Below are 25,652 nucleotides of genomic sequence, written 5' to 3' on the forward strand. Positions count from 1 at the left end.
CTCCTGGCTCCTGAGGCTTCAAGCTTTGGCCTCCATGGCCAGCAGAGCCGAGGGTGCTCTGGCTGGCTTGGCTTGGGCACGTCCAGCAGAGACATGCCCAGCACACCCTCCCTTGTCAGGGGGTAAGCTGGAACTCACTAACTCTGGTCCCCGCGATTCCTGCAGGAAGTGGGACTAGCCCACCTCCAGGGTTCCCTCTAAGCCTTGGCAGCTGCTGAGCAGGGTCGGCTCAGAGCTGGCACAGCACCATCAAAGGTGGGCGATAGGAAAACCTAAGATAATTGTCACATTAAAGAGCATACAGTGTAACCCCTGCACCATCCCATACAATACAGTATAATCCCTGCACCATGCTGTGTAATATACAGTATAATCCCTACACCATGCTGTACTGAGAACATTATAATCCTTGCACCATGCCGTATAATATACATTATAATCCCTGCACAATGCTATACAGTATACATTATAATCCCTGCACCATGCCGTATAATATACATTATAATCCCTGCACTGCTGTACAGTATAAATTATAATCTATACATCATGCCTTACCATATACAACATAACCCCACAGTGTAGGTGTTATATTGTATATTGAACAGCATGGTGTATGGATTATAATGTATATTGTATAGCATGGTGCAGGAATTATAATGTATATTTGCCAGGGAGGCTAGCCCTGATCTGTCACACCCCAACAAGTTTGCACGTTTGACAGATGAGGGGGATATCAGTCCAGAGACGGCACTGCCGCAGCCGGACACTTCCTCTGCCAGTCAGGGGAATGTCAGCTCCAGTAAGCAGGGGACCAGGAGAGCAGGGCAGGCCAGACAGGTGCTGGTAGTGGGAGACTCCATTATTAGGGGAACAGATAGGGAAATCTGTCGCAAAGACCGTGATCGCCGAACAGTGTGCTGTCTTCCTGGCGCTAGAGTTCGACACATCGCGGATCGGGTTGACAGATTACTGGGAGGGGCTGGAGAAGACTCAGCGGTCATGGTCCATATCGGAACCAATGACAAAGTTAGAGGAAGATGGAGAGTCATTAAAAATGATTTCAGGGATTTAGGTCAAAAGCTTAGGGCAAGGACCTCAAAGGTACCACGGGCCACACAAGAAAGGCAGTGGGAGATTAGGGAGGTTAACAAGTGGCTCAAGAACTGGTGTAGGAAGGAGGGGTTTGGGTTCCTGGAGAACTGGGCCAACTTCTCTATCGGCTACAGGCTCTATCGTAGGGACGGGCTGCACCTCAATGGGGAAGGGGCAGCTGTGCTGGGGAGAAAGATGGCTAGAAGGTTGGAGGAGTGTTTAAACTAGGGACTGGGGGAGGGTAATTACGTTATAGGATGGCAAGATAGTGAAGATAGAGACCAGGGGCAAGGTAGTGGGACTGGGGGAGGAATGGAAGGAGGGACTAGAACAGTTCAAAAGGAAAGGTGTAGGGTAAAAAATATACATAAACCTCTCAAATGTATGTATACTAATGCCAGAAGCCTGACTAATAAAACTTGGGAACTGGAATTAGTGATGTGTGAGGAGGACTATGACATAGTGGGAATAACTGAGACATGGCTGGATGATAGCTATGACTGGGCAGTTAATGTACAAGGTTACAGTCTGTTTAGAGAGGATCGTCAAAACCGGAGAGGGGGAGGGGTCTGCCTTTATGTAAAGTCCTGTCTAAAGCCCACACTCCATGAAGATATAAGTGAGGGACATGAACATGTAGAGTCACTGTGGGTAGAGATACATGGAGCTAAAAACAACAATAAATTACTAATAGGAGTTTACTATAAACCACCTAATATACCAGAGTCCACAGAAAATCTACTACTAAATGAGATAGACAAGGCGGCAAATCATAATGAGGTGGTTATTATGGGGGACTTCAACTACCCAGTTATAGATTGGGAAACTGAAACTTGTATATCTCATAAAGGAAACAGGTTCTTGGCAATAACCAAAGAAAATTACCTCTCCCAACTGGTTCAGGACCCGACTAGATGGACGGCCATACTGGACTTAGTATTAACCAATAGACCTGACAGAACAACAGACGTGCAGGTTGGGGTACACCTAGGAAATAGTGACCATAAAGTAATAACCTTCCAATTATCATTCAAAAGAGCGTTTCTACAGGGAGGAACAAAAATACCAAACTTCAAAAAAGCTAAATTTAGCCAACTAAGAGAGGCCATAGGCCTAACTAAATGGGATACAGTCCTCGCAAATAAAAATACAGCCACAAAAATGGGATATCTTTAAAAACATCCTAAAATCTCATTGTGAGAGGTACATACCGTATGGGAATAAAAGGTTAAGAAACAAAAAGAAACCAATGTGGATAAACAGAACTGTAAAGAAAGCAATAATTGACAAAAACAAAGCATATAAAACGCTAAAACAGGAGGGTAGCACGGAAGCACTGAAAAACTATAAGGAAAAAAATAGAACATGTAAAAAGCAAATAAAAGCGGGCAAACTAGAGACTGAGAGATTAATTGCCAAAGAGAGTAAAACTAACCCTAAATTGTTCTTCAATTATATAAATGTTAAAAAGTATAAATCTGAAGGTGTCGGCCCTTTAAAGAGTAATGAGGGGGGAGTCGCAGAGAGCTACGAGGAGAACGCAAAGCTGTTAAATATTTTTTTCTCCAATGTATTCACTGAGGAAAATAAACTGTCAGATGAAATGCTGAATGTTGAAATAAATTCCCCATTAAAAGTGTCCTGTCTGACCCAGGAAGAAGTACAACAGCGACTTAAAAAGATTAAAATAGACAAATCGCCAGGATCGGATGGCATACACCCCCGTATCCTAAGGGAATTAAGTAATGTCATAGCCAGACCCTTATTTCTGATATTTGCAGATTCTATACTGACAGGGAATATCCCACAGGATTGGCGCATGGCAAATGTGGTGCCAATATTCAAAAAGGGTCCAAAAACAGAGCCTGGAAACTATAGGCCGGTAAGTTTAACATCTGTTGTGGGTAAACTGTTTGAAGGTTTTCTGAGAGATGCTATGTTAGAGCATCTTAACGGAAATAAGCAAATAACGCCATATCAGCATGGCTTCGTGAGGGATCGGTCATGTCAAACTAATTTAATCAGTTTCTATGAGGAGGTAAGTTCTAGACTTGACAGCAGCGAATCAATGGATGTCGTGTATCTGTACTTCTCCAAAGCATTTGACACTGTACCACATAAAAGGTTAGTATATAAAATGAGAATGCTCGGAACTGGCTCAATGATAGAAAACAGAGGGTGGTTATTAACGGTACACACTCAGATTGGGTCACTGTCACTAGTGGAGTACCTCAGGAGTCAGTATTGGGCCCTATTCTCTTCAATATATTTATTAATGATCTTATAGAAGGCTTGCATAGTAAAATATCAATTTTCGCAGATGACACTAAACTGTGTAAAGTAATTAACACTGAAGAGGACAGTATACTACTACAGAGGGATCTGGATAGATTGCAGGCTTGGGCAGATAAGTGGCAGATGAGGTTTAACACTGACAAATGTAAAGTTATGCACATGGGAAGGAATAATGCAAGTCACCCGTACATACTAAATGGTAAAACACTCGGTAACACTAACATGGAAAAGGATCTAGGAATTTTAATAAACAGCAAACTAAGCTGCAAAAAACAGTGTCAGGCAGCTGCTGCCAAGGCCAATAAGATAATGGGTTGCATCAAAAGGGGCATAGATGCCCGTGATGAGAACATATTCCTACTACTTTACAAATCATTAGTCAGACCACACATCGAGTACTGTGTACAGTTCTGGGCTCCAGTGAACAAGGCAGACATAGCAGAGCTGGAGAGGGTCCAGAGGAGGGCAACTAAAGTAATAACTGGAATGGGGCAACTACAGTACCCTGAAAGATTATCAAAATAGGGTTATTCACGTTAGAAAAAAGACGACTGAGGGGAGATCGAATTACTATGTATAAATATATCAGGGGTCAGTACAGAGATCTATCCCATCATCTATTTATCCCCAGGACTGTAACTGTGACAAGGGGACATCCTCTGCGTCTGGAGGAAAGAAGGTTTGTACACAAACATAGAAAAGGATTCTTTACTGTAAGAGCAGTGAGACTATGGAACTCTCTGCCTGAGGAGGTGGTGATGGTGAGTACAATAAAAGAGGGGCCTGGATGTATTTCTGGAGTGTAATAATATTACAGGCTATAGCTACTAGAAAGGGGTCGTTGATCCAGGGAGTTATTCTGATTGCCTGATTGGAGTCGGGAAGGAATTTTTTATTCCCCTAAAGTGAGGAAAATTGGCTTCTACCTCACAGTTTTTTTTTGCCTTCCTCTGGATCAACTTGCAGGATGACAGGCCGAACTGGATGGACGGATGTCTTTTTTCGGCCTTATGTACTATGTTACTATGTTATTGTACGGCATGGTACAGGGATTATAATGTATACTGTACAGCAAATGTATGGAGGTTACACCATGCCGGACAATATAACCCCTGTGGGATGGATAGATACGAAATAGATAGATATACGTATATACAGCCTATACGTATATACAGCCTATACCTATACACAGTCTATACCTATACACAGTCTATACCTATAAACAGCCTACACCTATATACGTCCTATACCTATGTACGGTCTTTACCTATATACGGTCTATACCTATAAACAGCCTACACTTATATACATATATACAGCCTATACCTATATACAGTCTATACCTATATACATTCTATACCTATATACAGCCTACACCTATATACAGCCTATACCTATGTACATATATACAGTCTATACCTATATACATTCTATACCTATATACAGCCTACACCTATATACAGCCTATACCTATGTACAGTCTACACCGTGTAGACTGTACATAGGTGTAGACTGTATATAGGTATAGACTGTATATAAAAATAGGCTGTATATAGTGTTGTGGAAATTTTATTATGCGGACATTTTATCTTAGGATGTGTGTGTGTTTTTATAGATTGTCATCTGTCTCCCTGTGTCTGATTTAGCCGAAGAGCGCTCTAGTAGAGGGTACTTTGGCTGCATCTGGACCAGTGGTAAAACCGTCAGTATGAAAACCTTCTCATGGGCTTGGAGACATATCTGCTTTTAAGACATGCATATCTACTCGTACCGTACACTGACAATAGCCGTAGCAATGTCTCGCAGATAATCTCAAACCTATAGGAACCAGTAGAATGATCTTTATTAGATACTGATCACCTTTGAGCAGTATTGAATGAGGTCCATGCTGACAGTGATGGGGGGGGGGGGGCGGCCACCTGGCTGATCAGACAATGGACATGACTTATACAGGGATGGGGTGTGTGCATTGTCTGCCCAGCCACATTCATTGCCCCTCCCTGTCCTTTGACATGTCATCACTTCCGGTATGTTATCACTTCCTGTATCCTTGTCTTGGGCCAGCCCCTTTTACACCTTTTGTTAGTAAATAAAAGGTGTAAAAGGGGCTGGCCCAAGACAAGGATTCAGCAAGTGATAACATGCAGGAAGTGATGTCAAAGGACAGGGAGGGGCAATCAATGTGGCTGGGCAGACAATGCACACACCCCATCCCTGTATAAGGAAGGATGAGTCATGTCCATTGTCTGATCAGCCAGGTGGCCGCCCACCCCCCATCACTGTCAGCATGGACCTCATTCAATACTGTTCAAAGGTGATCAGTATCTAATAAAGATCATTCTACTGGTTCCTATAGGTTTGAGATTATCTGCGAGACATTGCTACGGCTATTGTCAGTATACAGTACTTAAAAGCAGATATGTCTCCAAGCCCATGAGAAGGTTTTCATACTGACGGTTTTACCACTGGTCCCGATTCAGCCAAAGTACCCTCTGCTAGAGCGCTCTTCGGCTAAATCAGACACAGGGAGACAGATGACAATCTATAAAAACACACACACATCCTAAGATAAAATGTCTGCATAATAAAATTTCCACAACAATAGGTATAGGCTGTATAAAGGTATAGGCTGTACATAGGTGTAGACTGTACATAGGTGTAGACTGTATATAGATCTAGACTGTATATAGATATAGGCTGTATATAGGTATAGGCAGTATATAGTTGTAGGCTTTATATAGGTATAGGCTGTAGACTATTATTGAGATGGGATGGTGTGTTTCTGCCAGTGGTTTCACCCCTTGTGTTCTGCAGCAGCATGTCCTCCAAATCTGTCCCCAGCATACTTATGTAGCAGGCGCAGCAGGCAGCTCTCAGTCTCAGGACGGAGTCTAGCTTCTAAGATGGCGCCGCCGCCAACGCCGCCTCCACGTTACCTCTCCCTGTGCACTGCTGCTCCTCCTCTTCGGTCAGAAAAAGAAGGAGAAGGCAGCAGTAGCGCCGGAATATGTGGCAGGCGGTGCCCCGCTGAGCTGCATAGCAGGAAGTTTTGGAGAAGTCAGACTCATCATGTGTAAGCAGGGTAAGCGGGTAAGCGACCGCTGAGCAGCACAATAATTGCTGTGTGGCCGCGCACCAGCGCAGCTTAGCGGGAACACCGCTTACCTCTCCACAGAGGGGGATTAGAATGGAATGGAAAGCTCTATTCTACCTAACTGTAGCTCTGCCATTTACGCTGCCACCTGCTGGTAAACCAGGCACATTACATATGAACAATTACACAACAAAATAGAAATGCACAGTGTTGAGGACCCGGAATAAATACATTAAATGACATGGGGTTAGACCATTACAGATAGTGCAGCGCGCTACAGGGTGCGACGTCAACCAAGGGGTCCCTCTAAGATATGATGAATGTAATTTTTAGTGACCCCAGTTGCATTTCAGCAATGAGCGACAAGGTCCCCCTAAGTAGGTGGTGGTGGAGCCCAGTGTAGGAATGCCAGAGTGGTATAAGGGTTGCCTATAGTGTCCCTTAGGTGCGGCTTTAGCACTTGTCACGGTGCTTCTACATGGAGAACCTGGAACCAGGCGTAGTCGTCCGCAGCGGTGCAACTAAAATAGTTAGGTGGTGAGGATGAGGGTGAAATAACTTGAGTCCAGACTTGTATTAACTTTGAACACAGCTTTGATTTGCATAAACCTTCAACAGGGAACAATCCTCCAACTTTATCTTGGTTATCAGCCGGTTTTGGCATTAGTTTTGGCAGGCAAACAAATTCGGCTCTGCAACATGTGTCACTCTTTTAGCTCTGCTATGCTGACTAAATTAAATAGGAACTTTTCCTCTTCGATTGTAGGCTGTAACTTAGCTTTCTGTTATCTGACTCTGTCTTTATCTTTATCCAGAAAATCTTTCCTCCTGGCTCTGAAGCTCTTTCCTCTTTTCTTTTGGCCTTCTCTAGAGAGGGCTGGAATGCTAGAAGGTTCCACTCCAGGGACACTAGCTCTGCCAAGATTGCCGCCATCTGCTGGTAAACCAGGCACATTGCACTTTAACATAACATTACAGGGAAATACAAATATACATTATGCTGGAACTGACAATAAGCACACAGGATGACACAGGATCACCCATAGGAGATAGTGGAGTGGCACAAAGAGGTGGTAATGCCACTCGTGTTACAATAGTAGCAGGGTGAAGAAGTGTTAATGCCACTCTGGGGCATTACACATGTGCAGAACTTGGTGGTGCATAGGTTCCTGACAAATTATCCCGAGATGTCAGAGCTGCTGCAGAAAGTGTGAGCCATCTGTGCACGCTTTCAGCATTCTCACCCTGCTGCTTCTCACCTGTCTGCGCTGCAGCGTAACTTCTGCCTTCCTGCTCACTGCCTCATATGCGATGTACCCACAAGGTTAAACTCCACCTTGAAAATGCTGGAGAGACTGTGCGAGCAGCAGCAGGTGATAGTGGAGTTTCAGCTGCAGCACGCACGGGTGAGTTGCTCTACGGAACAGCATCACTTCACCACCAACGAGTGGGCCTCCATGCGGGACGTGTGTGCTGTGTTGCACTGTTTCGAGTACTCCACCAACATGGCCAGCGCTGATGACGTCGTCATCATCGTTAGTATCCAACTTCTATGCCTTGAAATAACACTTCAGGTTATGATGGATGAGATGGTGGCACAGGAGGAAGAGGAGGAGGAACAGGGATCATTCACACGGTTATCATGCCAGTTGTCCATACTTGGCTCGGAGGGTGGGTTTCTGCACCAACTGCGGCCAGGTACACAACTGTCCAGGGCACAGTTTTGGAGGAAGAGGTGGATGATGATGGTGAGGAGGAGGAACTGTGTTCACAGCAGGACGGCACCCAAAGCAGCTCATGTGCATCACTGGGGCGTGGCTGGGGGGATACAAAGGCCATAGACAATACACATCCCACCGAGGACAGCTTGTCGTTGCCTCTGGGCAGCCTGGCACACATGAGCGAGTACATGCCGAATTGCCCGCGTACCGACTGCCGTCTTTACTTCTGTTACTGTATCGTGATCGGAAGATGGCGAATACAAGCGCTTGCTGTTAGACGCATTACTGACCTGATTTCCACCTCGAAGCACGAGGAGGAGGAGGAAGTGGCCAAAGCAGCTGGGGCGTCGGCACCACTTCAGAAGGGAGGGTTAGTATTGCAGAAATGTGAAGAACCTTCGTTAGCATGCCACAACCTTCAGCACCACTATCTGATACAGACCGTCTTAGCAGGAGGCAATGTTTCAGCAACATGGTGGAACAGTACGTTTGCACATGTCTGCAAGTATTGACTGATGGGTCTGATCTATTTAACATCTGGGTCTCGAGGTGCAGCGTACTCAAGTTAGGTGTAGAAATGTTCCTGGGTGTTGTAGTGCAATCATGACACTAACCTGAGACGGCTGACTCTCTGCAAGGGCAGGGGATGATAGGAAATGTTCGTGACGCCAGTGCCAATTAAACGGTGGCACGCCGTTTGCTGATAGCAGGAATAACTGAGGAACCACGTGATGTTAAAGCAGAACTCAAACTTTAGTAGTCATCATATAGGGACACAGTTCCTTTGCAGACAGTTGATTTTCAATACAGTTGATGCAGGCAATATATGTATAGCAAGGTGACTTCAGAGTGTTAAACACAGGACTTGCAGTACAGGCAGCTTGCACTCTATTCCTGACTGATCCTGGAACATAGAAAATCTTCTCCAAGGCCCAATACCCTAGCTCTGGCGTATATCCTTGGTTTTATCTTTATCAAGTACCTCCTCTGTTATCTTGAGTACCTCTTGCTTTTCTGAGCTTTGCCTCTGTCTCTCTCTCAGCTTCCTCAGGCTCTAGAAACTTCTGAACTCAGGTGTTCCTGCTTCTGCATAGATGAACTCAGGAGGGGAACCTTCTCCTTGAATCTGGAACCCGGTTACAGGGACTGCAATACCCTCTCCTGGTCTGCAGGCTTCCGGCCTGGACTTGACTCTGACATTGTCTAATCTCTGGTTAGACTAGACTATCAACCTTAGACTGACTTTCCCTTCCCTGACTGGGCCTTATATAGACTAGGGCTCCCTAGCTCCCTCTAGTGACTCAGAGCTGGAATGACACCCCTAGCAGGCCTGTACATGCAAGTTTCACAGTAACAGGGAAATACATAGCATTACATTACATTTTATAAAGATGACTTATACCAACTTCCCCATAAATAAGGGGACACGACAGCACAACAAGTGACCCTTTTGGTAGTGACGGGCATTACAGTCCCCGTACACTACATACCCCACTGCTTTAAGCTGAGTACGACCTCGTACTCCATCAGGGCTCGCCCAACTGGAATCTCTACCTGAAACAGAAAAAGAGACATGCAGGCATACATATATGTAATTCATCTGCATTTGCATTCATATCAGGTCCAATTGGCCAAGGTGAAGGGTGATGACAAGGGGCGTCGTTCTCTTCTTCTCAGGATAGTGAATGGAACTGGGACGCTGACCTGGCACAGCGTAACATTATAACCAGGATAGTCCATGACAATGAATAAGTCCATAATAGAACAGCAAAATAGATAAAACAGTATAAAAGTTCTTGGAGGCTCAAAGAACAAACATGAGTCCGTACCCAGCTTATTTTCCTATTAAATCACAGAGGCTCTCGTGCGGTGGAGTCCATCTCTGGGCACATTCACTTTAAAAAGAGTAAGAATCTCAGAGGCTCAGGTTCTTTTGAGTCTGTCTCCGGGCACGGTTCCTTAGTATCAAGTTGCACAATATAAAACAAGTGCTGTAATACCCCTGATCAACCTGAAAAGGGGGTTAAGGGTAAAAGGTGCAACTCAGGAACAGGCACAACTTGGCGTGGGATAGCAGAAGCAGGCAGGAGGTCCTGGAAACAAACTTGGCTTTGTTGACTTTATTATTTCAGTGGGTGACCACTACCACCGAGCCGTGGGTAAACTGGCAGCAGCAACAAAGGACCAGAAACATAGGACTCCTGTCCTGGAAGGGTTAATAACATCATTCTTTGGTGAAATAAATCAAAGGCCTAGCAGGCTGATTCACAGGGGTATGTCGTCATTACCCGGCTCTGCTGGCAAATACGGCCTGTAGTAGTCCTCTACAGGAGGATGGGCCCACATAACGGTGTTAGGGGGCAGCTGCAAGGTAAAGGGGCCCCTAATAGGTATTGGCCCCATGGGCCTAGGGGTAAACCCTTGGGTGGACCGTACTGGTCCCGGCATGATAATTGTGGGATGTAAGACAGTTGGTACCGCCGCCGCAAGCGGTCCGGTGGGCTCGGTGTAGCAACTCACAGGAATAACGGGTCTTCCTTGGGGCCTTGACGGAGCAACATTAGCAGACGGTGGTTTACGGGTGGTGACAGGCACCCTTACCTCGTCCTTCTTTGGCGGCGTCTGGATCCTGGCGGTCGCGATCTTGCGCAGCTCCTGCAACTTCTCCTCCAGCCGGACAATCTGTTCACCGATGCTCTCCGTGTCAGAGTCGCTGTCATCTGCTGGCGCCGCCGGCGCAGGTACAGTCAACGATGGCGCGGACTCGGCCTCTGCAGGTTCTGGTGATGCATCGGGTCTCCGACCCCTCCGGATGTTCTCAAAGGTATTGCGAAGTCCTTTTAAGTTTTCCATATCTTGTATGGTCTTCTCCCGACGAGGCAGCTCGGAGGAAGGATAGGGGCTCACCCATTTTTCCAACACGGTGGGCTGCCAGAAGACGTTAGGCCCAAAGAAGGAGCTCCGCTCCTGGAAGGCGTGATGGGCCGGCTCTGGAGAGCGTTCCGGTTCCCGCTCGCAGCCAGAGTAGTCTTCTTCTTCTGCCTCCCAGTCCTCAGGTTCTCGCTTGGGACGGGTCACAGCAGTTGCATAAGGGCCTCTCAGGCTCTCGGCAGGGGTGAACTCCACTTCCTCTCCCTCGCGGAGGCTGTGCTGATAGAAAGGGAGGTAGTCTCTCTTGACAGATCTTCTGTTAACATATAGGTCTCTGCCAGTCAGGTAATCTTGTATGAACCCGTAGCCACGGGCTTTGTCAAAGGACACCACCAACCCCTTTCTCCTTTCCAGGCGGGGTTGGGTGTTGGTGTGTCGTTCATGGATAGTCTTGGTCAGTTCCTCATAATAGATTTTGGTCTTTGTATTCCGCTTTATAGCGGCCTCCCGGATCTCTGCCATTAGTGAGGACCACTTGAAAGAGGGCTGAAAGAAGTCTCTCCAAGAGCCATAGCAGGGCTCTGGTTCTTTCTCCCGTGGCGGGCAGGTGGGTTTCTCCGGTCCCGGAGAGTAGGCCGGTGGAGCCTCTTCTGGCTCTACACCAATATCTTTCATTTTTGGTATTTCAGGCGCGGACGTTGCAGCAAAGTGGTGCTCACTCTCCAACATGCTCGATCCTTCTCCCGAGAGCGATAGGGTGGCGCCCACAAGTTCCGCCAGCTCCTCCCATTGCACTGGGAGGTCGCCCCCCAGGTATTCCAGTATGTGGAAGGCGGAGTCCATGCTGGCCGACATGCAAATGTCCAGATAAGCAGTGGCGCCTGACCTTGAACTCCTTCCCGCTATTTCCTCAGGAAGGCGCCAATTTTTCCCGCCTTTTCGGGACGAAGATGACGCAGCAGTTATTTCAGTAAGCTCAGCGGCCATCTTTGGGTATAAACGCTGTCTATTCACTGACAGCAAGCAGGATGATGAAAAGTCCATAAAACCACACTCCAATGTGGCGATTTTCTTCCTCTTGATAGCGCAACACTGCATAGCGCTTTTTAGAGGTTTTAGGTACACTTTGGGTAGGATTTTCAGTCCACAAAGTCCACTTTAAATAAAACAAGCAATTTGTCACTTTAGTCACAGGGCAACTGTATAAGGCACAAAGTTCACGCTTCTTGCACCAGAAAGCATGCGTATCCTGTTCGTGACGCCAAAAGAGAGGTGCAGCGTACTCAAGTTAGGTGTAGAAATGTTCCTGGGTGTTGTAGTGCAATCATGACACTAACCTGAGACGGCTGACTCTCTGCAAGGGCAGGGGATGATAGGAAATGTTCGTGACGCCAGTGCCAATTAAACGGTGGCACGCCGTTTGCTGATAGCAGGAATAACTGAGGAACCACGTGATGTTAAAGCAGAACTCAAACTTTAGTAGTCATCATATAGGGACATTAACGGAAACGCAGTTCCTTTGCAGACAGTTGATTTTCAATACAGTTGATGCAGGCAATATATGTATAGCAAGGTGACTTCAGAGTGTTAAACACAGGACTTGCAGTACAGGCAGCTTGCACTCTATTCCTGACTGATCCTGGAACATAGAAAATCTTCTCCAAGGCCCAATACCCTAGCTCTGGCGTATATCCTTGGTTTTATCTTTATCAAGTACCTCCTCTGTTATCTTGAGTACCTCTTGCTTTTCTGAGCTTTGCCTCTGTCTCTCTCTCAGCTTCCTCAGGCTCTAGAAACTTCTGAACTCAGGTGTTCCTGCTTCTGCATAGATGAACTCAGGAGGGGAACCTTCTCCTTGAATCTGGAACCCGGTTACAGGGACTACAATACCCTCTCCTGGTCTGCAGGCTTCCGGCCTGGACTTGACTCTGACATTGTCTAATCTCTGGTTAGACTAGACTATCAACCTTAGACTGACTTTCCCTTCCCTGACTGGGCCTTATATAGACTAGGGCTCCCTAGCTCCCTCTAGTGACTCAGAGCTGGAATGACACCCCTAGCAGGCCTGTACATGCAAGTTTCACAGTAACAGGGAAATACATAGCATTACATTACATTTTATAAAGATGACTTATACCAACTTCCCCATAAATAAGGGGACACGACAGCACAACAAGTGACCCTTTTGGTAGTGACGGGCATTACAGTCCCCGTACACTACACATGGACTGAGCTTGGAGGTGCTGGAATACCCTGCGGCAAGTGTATTGTCTGAATGTGTGTTTAGCACACCAGGAGGTGTGATCACAGACAGGTGTATCCGCCTGTCCACAGCCAACGTGGACAAGCTCACGTTCATTAAAATGAACCAGGCATGGATCCCACACCCAGCCATTGTTATACTTGAGAGCAATTTGTTTGCTCTGTTTGCCATTTCCCAATGTTTTGGGGCCTCAACAAATAATAATAAAAAAGATATATATATATTACAAAAAAACAAACAGTGTTGGCTACCTGTTCTGCCTGCACCGCCATGTTCACCTCCTCCTCCACTCTGACCTCCACCTTCTGGTTCAAGAATATTATTTGTTATATTGGCAGAGTGCAGTGTCCTGAAACACACTGCTTAATAATGTGATTGTGTTTCATGTAAACTGTGCTTGTATAGGAGTTCCAATAAAGTTGCATAGGGAGGGGGAGGTTCTAACAAGCCTCCCAGGGCTGACTCCACCCTGCACACAGTACAGAGGAGAAGGAGAAGGAGGTCAGTATGTGTGATGTCTGACCTCAGTAGCCATTTTGGAGAGTTATCCAAACTCCATAGTTAGTTCCATGTACCAGTCCATAGAAGGGAAAGATTAAAGAGGAACCAGGCAATTCAGAGAGGGAGTGAGAATATTGGCAAAGGAAGGTAACTGTCGTTTATCAGGCTCTAGTCTCCTTTGCATTAGGTGGAGAGATTCTAAGCTACCAGCTGCCCACCATAACCAAGGACAGAAAGGCCATCTGTCAGAACATAGTATTCCTAGAGAGGATACAGAAGTATATCATTATACAATACAGCAGAGATAGTACATCCCTCCAGCTTGGAGAAATAAGGGAGAAAGATTAATTGTCATAGAAAACTGCTCCTTATGCAACTTCTGGGAACTAATCACTATAAAAACTGCCTTGCTGTAAATTACTTTTGCATACATTGATGACCTTTGGATCAGCTTCAGTAAAGTACTGGGAGTTTGTTAAGAAACTTGGTCTCCTTATTCCACATCATCTCTGTTAAAGGAAATATTAATTCAGTGACGTATGTGACGACTTCTTTTCAGTGTTCAGTGGGTGTGCAAGGCAATCAGAAAATCGTTAATACACAAAAAATCTGAAAGATTTTAGGTTCTCTGCTGTTGATATTGCCCTGTGTCGAGTTCTGATTGAGAAAACCGCTCTACCTGTCCGAACCATCAGGCACTGGACCCTCAGAATCCACTGACCGCGTCCCTCTCGTCTGACTAGTTCACAGCGTAATCGATTTTCCTCACCAAAACCAAACACAGAAAACAAATTCTTAGCAGTGGGCCTGGCTCGCCAATGTTAAGGGAAATATTAATTATTTATATTTTGAGTAATCTCAATTATTAGTCTCCTACCTGGCTCTCCAATTTTAAGGGAAATATTAATTGTTGAAATTTAGGGTAATCTCAATAATTAATAATCATAAATAGGCATGAGTCGTCTATTGATGACTCCGCCTATTTATACCTAAAATAGAAATACTCTCTTAATTAGCTAATTGACTAATTACCTCTGTTGCCTTTACACTACACCGAACTACGTGTGGGTTACTACTACTACTACGGCGTCTACTACAAAAGATTATACACTGTATGTTATGAATAAAGAAATATTTATTACACAATACAAATACAGTATATTACGCTATATCTATATATATTTATAGATCAATGGTTATAAATATATATACATATAGACGCACACACCACAGTACAGTAATATCACCACAATAAACACCTAGCTACACTACACACAGTACAATATAATACACAATTCCAACCCAAATCTACCTAAATTACACACGTAATTACCAGCAACCCACCCACCTGGCTATACACTATCCCTATTGGGATAACACAATTATGGCACTGCAAGGGTTAAGACAATGCAGGCCAGAGACATTTACAGGGAAAGGGTTAAAAGGTTAACCCAGGGTTGGTGGGTTAACATAGGGAACCCAGGGGTATACAGGGAGTGGCACAGAACACAAGGTCAGGGCTGGAACAGGGGTTCAGCAGGGTTAAGGCTGGTTCAGGGGTTTAGCTGTAGGGATTAGGGTTGGGGTGATTCAGAGGTACTTCAGGGCATTCAGAGGTACCTCAAGGGTTAATGATGGGCTAAAAGCGTTGGTGGTATAGGGAATACTCAGCCACTAATGCTCTTCTTCCAGGGGTTACTCGTTCCTCCCAGGGGATGATCCTCGTTAGGGGTTGCTGGGGTTAACGTATCTTCTGAGCGCCAGCTGCGCTCTCCTTTTGCAGGGGGTGCGGGGGTAGCCTCCTCTAAGTGCAGCGCATCGCTGCCTGCGCTCTCTTCTTCGGCTGGGGGGTTGGGGTTCTCACCTGTAGCGCAGCGCTGACGGGCTATTTAAATCAGGCGCCCTCGCTACCGCCTTCCCACGCTACAGGCGTGCACACGCATGTCTGCATCCAAGTCCACGTGGGCCGACGCGGTGATATGACGTCACCGCGCCAGCCCACGCATCCTGGAGCGCGCTTCCAGGCGGGGGATGATTTGAATCTCCCGCCTGTGAAGCGCCTGCATACCTCCTGGTGCTGTAATTACATAACTGTCCAGTTGTTGGCCTCCCTTCCTGCAAGCGCATTCCAGAGGGGGGGGCACCAGAAATGGGGGATATTCTGGACGCATTTTAAATATATATACAGTATATATATATATCCACAGATGCTTGAGGCACATCTGTAAATATATATATATACACTCACCTAAAGAATTATTAGGAACACCATACTAATACGGTGTTGGACCCCCTTTTGCCTTCAGAATTGCCTTAATTCTACGTGGCATTGATTCAACAAGGTGCTGATAGCATTCTTTAGAAATGTTGGCCCATATTGATAGGATAGCATCTTGCAGTTGATGGAGATTTGAGGGATGCACATCCAGGGCACGAAGCTCCCGTTCCACCACATCCCAAAGATGCTCTATTGGGTTGAGATCTAGTGACTGTGGGGGGCATTTTAGTACAGTGAACTCTTTGTCATTTTTCCAGTCTTCAACAGTCCAATTTTGGTGAGCTCGTGCAAATTGTAGCCTCTTTTTCCTATTTGTAGTGGAGATGAGTGGTACCCGGTGGGGTCTTCTGCTGTTGTAGCCCATCCGCCTCAAGGTTGTGCGTGTTGTGGCTTCACAAATGCTTTGCTGCATACCTCGGTTGTAACGAGTGGTTATTTCAGTCAACGTTGCTCTTCTATCAGCTTGAATCAGTCGGCCCATTCTCCTCTGACCTCTTGCATCCACAAGGCATTTTTGCCCACAGGACTGCCGCATACTGGATGTTTTTCCCTTTTCACACCATTCTTTGTAAACCCTAGAAATGGTTGTGCATGAAAATCCCAGTAACTGAGCAGATTGTGAAATACTCAAGCCGGCCCGTCTGGCACCAACAACCATGCCACGCTCAAAATTGCTTAAATCACCTTTCTTTCCCATTCTGACATTCAGTTTGCAGTTCAGGAGATTGTCTTGACCAGGACCACACCCCTAAATGCATTGAAGCAACCGCCATGTGATTGGTTGACTAGATAATTGCATTAATGAGAAATAGAACAGGTGTTCCTAATAATTCTTTAGGTGAGTGTATATATACACATACAAAACCGGGGGTATGAATGGGCAGTTAATAAGCCCACATATACACTGCTCAAAAAAATAAAGGGAACACAAAAATAACACATCCTAGATCTGAATTAATTAAATATATTCTTCTGAAATACTTTGTTATTTACATAGTTGAATGTGCTGACAACAAAATCACACAAAAATAAAAAAATAGAAATCAAATTTTTCAACCCATGGAGGTCTGGATTTGGAGTCACACTCAAAATTAAAGTGGAAAAACACACTACAGGCTGATCCAACTTTGATGTAATGTCCTTAAAACAAGTCAAAATGAGGCTCAGTAGTGTGTGTGGCCTCCACGTGCCTGTATGACCTCCCTACAACGCCTGTGCATGCTCCTGATGAGGTGGCGGACGGTCTCCTGAGGGATCTCCTCCCAGACCTGGACTAAAGCATCTGCCAACTCCTGGACAGTCTGTGGTGCAACGTGACGTTGGTGGATAGAGCGAGATATGATATCCCAGATGTGCTCAATTGGATTCAGGTCTGGGGAACGGGCGGGCCAGTCCATAGCATCAATGCCTTCGTCTTGCAGGAACTGCTGACACACTCCAGCCACATGAGGTCTAGCATTGTCTTGCATTAGGAGGAACCCAGGGCCAACCGCACCAGCATATGGTCTCACAAGGGGTCTGAGGATCCATCTCGGTACCTAATGGCAGTCAGGCTACCTCTGGCGAGCACATGGAGGGCTGTGCGGCCCTCCAAAGAAATGCCATCCCACACCATTACTGACCCAATGCCAAACCGGTCATGCTGGAGGATGTTGAAGGCAGCAGAACGTTCTCCACGGCGTCTCAATACTCTGTCACGTCTGTCACATGTGCTCAGTGTGAACCTGCTTTCATCTGTGAAGAGCACAGGGCGCCAGTGGCGAATTTGCCAATCTTGGTGTTCTCTGGCAAATGCCAAACGTCCTGCACGGTGTTGGGCTGTAAGCACAACCCCCACCTGTGGACGTCGGGCCCTCATATCACCCTCATGGAGTCTGTTTCTGACCGTTTGAGCAGACATATGCACATTTGTGGCCTGCTGGAGGTCATTTTGCAGGGCTCTGGCAGTGCTCCTCCTGTTCCTCCTTGCACAAAGGCGGAGGTAGCGGTCCTGCTGCTGGGTTGTTGCCCTCCTACGGCCTCCTCCACGTCTCCTGATGTATTGGCCTGTCTCCTGGTAGCGCCTCCATGCTCTGGACACTACGCTGACAGACACAGCAAACCTTCTTGCCACAGCTCGCATTGATGTGCCATCCTGGATAAGCTGCACTACCCGAGCCACTTGCGTGGGTTGTAGACTCCGTCTCATGCTACCACTAGAGTGAAAGCACCGCCAGCATTCAAAAGGGACCAAAACATCAGCCAGGAAGCATAGGAACTGAGAAATGGTCTGTGGTTTCCACCTGCAGAACCACTCCTTTATTGGGGGTGTCTTGCTAATTGCCTATAATTTCCACCTGTTGTCTATCCCATTTGCACAACAGCATTTGAAATTGATTGTCACTCAGTGTTGCTTCCTAAGTGGACAGTTTGATTTCACAGAAGTGTGATTGACTTGGAGTTACATTGTGTTGTTTAAGTGTTCCCTTTATTTTTTTGAGCAGTGTATATATATCTGGGGGAAAGCCCATATATACATATATATATATATACAGATGTGTGCAATATAAGGGGCATACACACATATCTCTCTCTCTCTCTCTATATATATATATATATATATATATATATATATATATATATATATACACATACCTGGGCCCATACTGGCCAACCAGGCCCAATATACATATGTATATATTAAAAGACATATATACATATTTTAGCATAATACTCCTTCCCTCTACAATCTCCTAATTGCACCTCACGGTGCTGACATCACAAACACAGGGTCCCAGCAACCAAAGCACCCTAAGCATACCCACTACGATCAAGGGCACCTCAACTTCCATCTGGCTGGTGTTCCCTGCAATAGAGAGTGCCCCGGAGGATTTAGTGCTGTCTTCCTCATCACTGTACACCGACCCAGGGAGCTGCAAAACTGTGAGTACAACTACTACCCCCATCAGCCCACAGTGAACTCACATACTGCCCCTGCTGTCTTGTCCGCTGCAAGAGTAGAGAAGTATACCAGCCGCACGTAGCCATTGTTATATTCCAGTGCAGTTTGTTCATTCTGTTTGTCATTTCCCAATGTTTTGGGGCCTTCCCCCCCAAAAAAGACAGTGCAGGCAACAGTGTTGACAAAAGACAGTGTTGACAAAAAACAGTGTAGGCTACCTCCTCCTCCGCCTCTTCCACCTACACCGCCACATCCACAGCCTCCTCAACCTCCTACTCGACTTGGACCTCCGCCTCCTGGTTCAAGATTATCATTTTTTATTTTTTATATTCTATGTTAAGTAATTTCCCTATCTATATTTGTTTGCAGGGTGATTGTCCTGCTCTTGCCCTTACTACGATTATTTTATAGCATGAAAGTTCGGGTCCCCATTGACTTCTATGAGGTTCGGGTGTCAAGTTTGAACTAAAGTTCAGTCGATCCTGAACGTCCCATTTGCGGTCTGCAATGCAGGCACAGAGCCCTTACGGTTGTTTTAATGAGTCCTAATGATGTTAGCTTTGGCAGCTAGCAGATCGTTTATGACTTTGGTTAGGGTGGATTCAGTGGAGTGATTGGGTCAGTGATAGATGCACTGTACCACTTTTCTTGTTCTCTTCGTTCTGTCGCCCTCTGGTGTCCTTTGTGAGTATTGCTGATGGTGACTTGCTGACTAAAGCTCAAGTGCATGACTTTACCTTGTGGATTCACACTCATTTCTTCCATTTCTTTATCTATGCAGGTAGAGCAGCCTGCACTGCGGGAACATTCTTCAGATGCCTTCTTGTTTGCACCAAACAGGAAAAGCAGAAACATCAGCATTATGTGTGATTACGAGAAGAGACAACCCACTGACATAACTGAACCGGAGGCTGCAGCATCTTCCTGGTAGAGGAATCCTAACATGACGTCTACTCCTGACTTGGAAACTCCAGAAAATATTTATCTTCTAGACATGCAGATATAACCTGCATGAAGGAAAGGTGAGTGACCAGTAATATGTTCGCGACCACTTCACCACCTTCTGACTAGTATATCTCTGTAATGATGTAGCGTATGTAACTATACGAATGTATAGCTTGTCAGATTTGCTGGGCAGAACCGTCCTTGGTAATATGTAACCAGGACATGAGGTAACACTTTCTTATCACTTTCCATTCTCATTATCTAAGGTAAAAACAGTAACTGAGGCCATAAGAGATGCTGAGAGCAGTGTGAGCGAGAGAAAGAATCCCTGGAGCCAGGACGCAGGTAACGGTAAGGCTCGAGGCACTTGATGCCCCACAAATTGCTAACATCTCTAGTGGGGTCAGGATTCTGTATCCTTGTACTCATCATGGACATGTAGGCAGGGGCGGATTGGCCATGGACCTTACAGGGAGATATCCAGGTGGGCCGATGCCCAGGGGGCCTGTGGCAGGCGCAGCACTATGAACTGCCTTTTGCGCTGTGGCATTAGAAGAATTTTGATATCTCTGACTTTTAGTCTAACCAGACTGTCTATTACTCTATAATTCCTCTAGCGCCATTCTATGGAAACAGTAGGTTTAAAGAGCACACCAAATGTTTCAAATAACTTCCTTATTAACTTCAACTTTTCTTCATATCCACGTGAAGTTAAGTGTTGTCTTCCCTATTGGTATTTTGTTTGTTTGTATTTCCTTGTCTTTTGTATCTAGGCCTGAGGGAGACTCCTGTTCATCCTTCTGGTGGAGTAATAGCTTGTCTCAAGTCCTGTCACTATACCAGGGCCCTACAGGGTGTGTTAGGGCTCTAGGTTTCTGTGTATGAACTTTCCTACCATCAAGGTCAGTTAATACTGATAGGTAGTCAGGACTTGGATTAGGGTTGTTCTAGGTGGTGACCTTCTCCTTTACCCTAGTTTCCAGGCCTAGTTCCTGTCCCCTTTCCTCCTGTGCTCGGTGTGGAGTTTCCCACCCAAACCGCATCCGTGACATCATGCCTGTTGTCCATACATGGCTCAGAGGGTGGGTTTCTGCACCAACAGCGGCCAGGTACACAACTGTCCAGGGCACAGTTTTGGAGGAAGAGGAGAATGATGATGATGAGGAGGAGGATTGTGGCACCCAAAGCAGCTCACGTGCATCACTGGAGCGTGGCTGGGGGGGATACAGAGGACATAGACAATACACCTCCCACTGGATACCACAGAAACTGTCTGTACGTTGGCCAGAGTAGAAGCCACTCCCAAGTAGGTGTTTGCCATTTCCCAATGTTTTGGGGCCTCACCAAATAATAATAAAAAAAATAAAAAAAATACATTAAAAACAAACAAACACAAAAGCAGTGTTTGCTACCTGTTCCGCCTGCACCGCCATGTCCACCTTCTACTCCACTCGGACCTCCACCTCTTGGTTCAAGAATATTATTTGTTATATTGGCAGAGTAGAGAAGTATACCAGCAGCACCCAGCCATTGTTATATTCCAGCGCAGTTTGTTCATTCTGTTTGCCATTTCCCAATGCTTTGGGGCCTTCCCCCTTAAAAAAAACCCGAAAGAAATAAAAAAATAAAACACAAAAACAGTGTAGGCTCCTCCTCTTCCACCTACACTGCCACGTCCACGGCCTCCTCAACCTCCTACTCCACTTGACATCCGCATCCTGGTTCAAGATTATTATATATATTTTTTTCTATTCTATGTTAAGTCATTTCCCTATCTATATTTGTTTGCTCTTACACGCATTTTGCTTCCTTTTGCAGCCCTCTAGCCCTTACTTTGGGAACCAAAGTTTGGGTCCCCATTGACTCCTATGGGGTTCAGGTGTCAAGTTTGAACTAAAGTTCGGTCGATCCTGAACGTCCCGTTTGCGGTCTGCAATGCAGGCACAGAGCACTTACGGTTGTCTTAATGAGTCCTAATGATGTTAGCTTTGGCAGCTAGCAGATCGTTTATGACTTTGGTTAAGGCAGATTCAGTGGAGTGATTGGGTCAGTGATAGATGCACTGTACCACTTTTCTTGTTCTCTTGGTTCTGTCGCCCTCTGGTGTCCTTTGTGAGTATTGCTGATGGTGACTTGCTGACTAAAGCTCAAGTGCATGACTTTACCTTGTGGCTTCACACTCATTTCTTTCATTTTTTAAATCTATGCAGGTAGAGCAGCCTGCACTGTGGGAACATTCTTCAGATGCCTTCTTGTTTGCACCAAACAGGACAAGCAGAAACATCAGTATTATGTGTGATTACGAGAAGAGACAATCCACTGACATAACTGAACCGGAGACTGCAGCATCTTCATGGTAGACGAATCCTAACATGACGTCTACTCCTGACTTGGAAACTCCAGAAAATATATATTTTCTAGACGTGCAGATATAACCTGCATCAAGGAAAGGTGAGTGACCAGTAATATGCTCGCCACCACTTCACCACCTTCTCTGTAATTATGTAGCGTATGTAACTATACATGTGTATAGCTTGTCAGATTTGCTGGGCAGAACTGTCCTTGGTAATGTGTAACCAGGACATGAGGTAACACTTTCTTATCACTTTCCATTCTCATTATCTAAGGTAAAGACAGGAACTGAGGCCATAACAGACGCTGAGCGCAGTGTGAGCGAGAGAAGGAATCCCTGGAGCTAGGACACAGGTAATGGGAATGCTCAAGGCACTTGATGCCCCACAAACTTCTAACATCTCTAGTGGGGTCAGGATTCTGTATCCCTGTCCTTATCATGGACATGTGGGCAGGGGCGGATTGGCCATAGACCTTACAGGGAAATTTCCCAGGGGGTCACCTGGGCCTGTGGCAGGCGCAGCACTATGAAGTGCCTTTTGCGCTGTGGCATTAGAAGAATTTTGATATCTCTAACTTTTTAGTCCAACCAGACTTTTTTGTTACTCTGTAATTCATCTAGTGCTGTTCTATGGAAACAATAGGCTTAAAGAGCACACCAAATGCTTGAAATAACTTCTTTATTAACTTCAACTTTTCTTCATATATAACACTGCCGACTCCGCAGCAGATAGTCCATGTACATAACACGTGTTGAAAAGATATCACAAGATGGCGGTATGCATAAGATGGTGGTTCAACTGTTCAATCTTGTCATTCAACATAAAATAGTGGATATATTTACTGTATCTCTTGAGTATCTGTACTCTGACTTTAAGTTATTTAAGCACTTTATGATCTCTCTGAGAGGTATATCTGAGGTCTAACTAATAGTTCTACTTACAGAATTTGGTCGCAATTTGCAGTATGCAGTTAGCAGTAACTATTTGCAGATTAATTGAGTATGATCTGGTATGGTTGTATGCAATTTGGATTGCAATATGGAATTTGAATGGTTGCGATTGTTTGTATTGTATTTGTAGTTTGCAATTGAATTTGTGGTTTTATTTGGTGGAACTGTAATGAAACACACATATAACTGGTTCAGTATACAGTTCTAATCACTATATTAACAATAGGAACATTATAATACTGTTTTAAATACCTATTTTGGCCTCTCTGCTTCCATAAAACACAGCTCTTAGTGGAGTTAATGTCTGTTCAGCTTCTCTCTCTGGTGAATAATGATTCCAGCAGCTCCTGCTAGGAGAATTTCCCACACAAGCTGTGTGTGAGGCTGGCTGTAATTGGTCAAAACTCCTGCTGTGTGTGAGGCTGGCTGTGTTTGGTCTAGTCTCCTGCCCAGCAACAACAGTTTAAGTCTATGCTTTCTGTTGTTTCTGCTGTGTCATTGAGCTTACCTCACATCCATATAATGAATCTTAAAGGCAAACTATCTTTTCTGCTTCTGTGAACACAATATATAACAGTTATATGATATCCAAACATGAAGTCACTGTATATATCTCTGCTTTTGTCTTTAACACACAAACATAGGAACTGTATTAAGGTTATTGTCAGGTTTAGTTGTATAAACATATAAGCTATATTAGCAGCCTAGGACAGGTCTTAGTTGGCCAGCTACAGGGCCCTACTTATGGCCGACTAGCGGAAGTATTTGGGGATTATTTTGTTGGCAGTATTTTGTGATGCACTGTTGTATTTGGCTCTGTTGGGATGGTATAATGTGCCACAATATGTTATTGCTGGCCCTGCACTCCATCAATTTGGCCCCAACTACAAAACGGGTCCACTTTTAGTATTTTTTCCAGGGTCACTTTAAGTTCCCAGTCCGCCCCTGCATGTGGGAATCACTTTGGCTTTGACTCTGTTTCATTTATAAACTGTAAATAGCTGGCTGATAACAGGGACCAATAGATTGAATTAATCTGTCTCATGATCATCCTCTCTCCATGCGGAAATGTCTAATACCCGAGACCAGGTATGCTCAAACTGCGGCCCTCTAGCTGTTGTAAAACTACAACTCCCATCATTCCTTGCTGTAAGCTGTCCATGCATGCTGGGAGTTGTAGTTTTGCAACAGCTGGAGGGCCGCAGGTTGGACATCCCTGCCCGGGACCAGTAGATTGTATTCACCTGCCGTTCAATCAGCTTCTCTCCATCCTGAAATGTCTGGGACCAGGGATCAATAGATTTTATTCATCTGCCACCCCAATTAGCCCCTCTCCATCCTGAAATGTCTGATACCAGGAACCAATAGATTTTATTCATCTGCCCCCCTCCCCAATCAACCCCTCTCAATCTGCAGCGGCCCACTGCCAGCATCCGGGGTATCCCTTGCCCCTGAGGAGGTTTCTACGAAATATGTCCCTCTTATAGAGCAAGTAAACGTGACGCCAGTTCAGGTAAGCAATGAGGACATCGAGTCCCCTTTGTAGATGGTAGTGTTGGTACCCAGATGTAGGATTGCTAGAGTGGTGTAGATGTTGTATGCATGTGTCACGGTGCTCCTACCTGGATATTCTTGGATCCCAGAAGTGGTGTAGTCCGAAGCAAGTGCAAAAGGGAAGAATAACTTGGATGATGAAGGAATAATTGAGTCCAGACTTGTAGTAACGCAGAACACAACTTTACTTTGCATAAATGGTAATCCAAACAGTTTTCAAACAATATCTTGGTCATCAGCAGGTATTGGCTTATTCTGGCAGGCAAACACTTCTGCAATAATCTCAGCTCTGCTATGCTAGCTGGAGTAAATAGGAACTTCTCCTCTTCTGCTGGAAATTAGGTTAGCTGTAGTCTGTAGGCTGTCTCTTACTTTAATCTTAGGAACTTTTTGTCCTCACTTTGAGTACCTCAAGCTCTAGCTTCAGCTTGGATGTGCAATGAGCTGGATCGGGGTATGCACTCTGATGCCAAAATATGCAATGGCTGGGTCAGATGTAAGTGATAGTCTATAGTTTTGTTCTTGACGCCAATTGCAGCCTGCGCAGGGTACTAACACAGGGCCCTTTAACCCCTTCCCGACCTATGACGAGTATACTCGTCATGGAACACTGCTACTTAGCACTCCATGACGAGTATACACGTCATGGCATTAAACTGACACCATGTCTGCAGACATGGTGACAGCGCTGAGACCCCGGCTGTTACACACAGCCAGGCACCTTGGGTCAATGCCGAGGGGGGTCCTGTGACCCCCCCTTCCCCCGTATCGGCGATCGCTGCAAACCGCAGGT

General features: G+C 45.5%; 1 protein-coding gene across 1 annotated transcript in view; it reads left to right on the forward strand.

The window, feature by feature from the left end:
- The first annotated feature begins 22,649 nt into the window (after positions 1–22,649).
- The window catches only part of PIK3C2G (phosphatidylinositol-4-phosphate 3-kinase catalytic subunit type 2 gamma), a 145,320-nt gene continuing 142,317 nt past the window's right edge, over positions 22,650–25,652 (forward strand). Inside the window, exon 1 of the mRNA XM_040435314.1 lies at positions 22,650–22,707. The gene's annotated coding sequence lies outside the window, so the exon portion shown is untranslated. The remainder of the gene's footprint in view (positions 22,708–25,652) is intronic.

The sequence above is a fragment of the Bufo bufo genome, chromosome 1, assembly GCF_905171765.1.
Source record: "Bufo bufo chromosome 1, aBufBuf1.1, whole genome shotgun sequence".
Lineage (NCBI taxonomy): Eukaryota > Metazoa > Chordata > Amphibia > Anura > Bufonidae > Bufo > Bufo bufo.